The sequence below is a fragment of the Microtus ochrogaster genome, chromosome X (genome assembly GCF_000317375.1).
Source record: "Microtus ochrogaster isolate Prairie Vole_2 chromosome X, MicOch1.0, whole genome shotgun sequence".
Classification (NCBI taxonomy): Eukaryota; Metazoa; Chordata; class Mammalia; order Rodentia; family Cricetidae; genus Microtus; species Microtus ochrogaster.
Genome location: NC_022026.1, coordinates 49,331,734 through 49,333,219, shown reverse-complemented (window position 1 = coordinate 49,333,219; position 1,486 = coordinate 49,331,734).

Genomic DNA, 1,486 nt, shown 5'->3' with positions numbered 1-1,486 from the left:
ATCCTTAATAAATAAATAAATATATTTTTTAAAAAAGACTATAAAAGTCAGCATGAGAGAGAAATTTGATGACTTGCATTTGTCCTCATACCTTTATAACTTGCAGGTACACACTTTAATAACTTGCATTTGTATATCTTAAAACACCTTGTATTTAGAACATGTTAAGAAGTTACACTGTAATTTGTTTGGTGAGGTTTCATTTTGAACTGACAAAACCCCTCAGCTGTCAAATTGCGTCAGAGATCTTTGAGAAGGATAAAATTTTACTTGAGTTATTGATTAAAAATGACAGAGGACTTACTCTAATGGCTACCTAGAGCCATTCTTGAGGACAAGGACATCAGGACTGTATTTGTCTTCTGCTGTTAGAAACAGGGCCTGCCAGGCTCCAGAAGATCCTGTGGGTTAAGAAATCCATAGGAAGACAAGCCTACCTTGGCCTGAGCAGCAAGGCTGTTGATTCCACTTGATTCTTTGTCTATGTCTGGAGATCTTCAAGGGCTTAGATGAAAAGCACTTCTGCCCAATAGTTAGCGTTTTCACTTGATGAAGTGAATTTTAAATGGATGTTGTTCTATGGCCATCTGCCTTCTGTATTCTTTGGAGGAAATAGTGCTGCTGCTAGGAGCCAACCTGTCTCTCTGTTATGAAAAGTCTTTTAATAATTAAACATTTAAATGCCATAGCCCCCAGATCTCTGAGCATTTGAGGGCTGTTTATTGGGTATAGATAAGTTATAGCTATAGTATAGGATCTGCCAGGAGAGTTGGGTCTAAGCTTGACTGTACTGGCTTTTAACAGGTAAGATTTATATTTGTGAAAGACAAAGAAGAAAAAAACTGCTTGTAGGTGGGAGGTTGGACAGATAGTTTTGGGTCTATTCCCCAAGGCAAGAATATGAGAATGGCAAGAACCGATGGCTATGTGTCTGCAAATGTTTTTGGGATAGAGCGAGAGTCATAGGTCAAGACCACCCTAAGACCAGGGGCCACTCTGAGCGGCCTAGGAACTACAGTCTGGGAATGAGAAACCAGACCTCAGTCCTCAGCTGTGGGGAATAACCAGAGATGAATGTAAGTTAAAGCTGACTTTGAGAAGGGGACCTTACCATTTGCAGCAATGGAGCAGGCACAGAATGTTGGAAAATGGTCCATGCTCAGGGACCCCACTCATCCTCAGTCGGCCTGCCCTTGGGTGGGAGGGAGTGTGGAAAGAGCCTGGTCAAGTCATGCACCAATGTTATCATTTATAAAAAGTGTGTGATCTGAGGCCTGTCACATGAGGGGTGGTGGTCCCACAGGGACAGTGGCAGGCCACCTGAGGCCTTGGTGGGTGGGAGACCGTGGTGGGTGAGAGGCAGACAGATACACCATGCAGAGAGAGCTGGCGTATAGAGTTTATTTAGTGGGTTATGGGGGAAAAGGGAAGGGGAGTCGGGGAAAGGAGAGAGAAGGGAAAGAGGCCTCAGTGCAGGGGTGGTGGT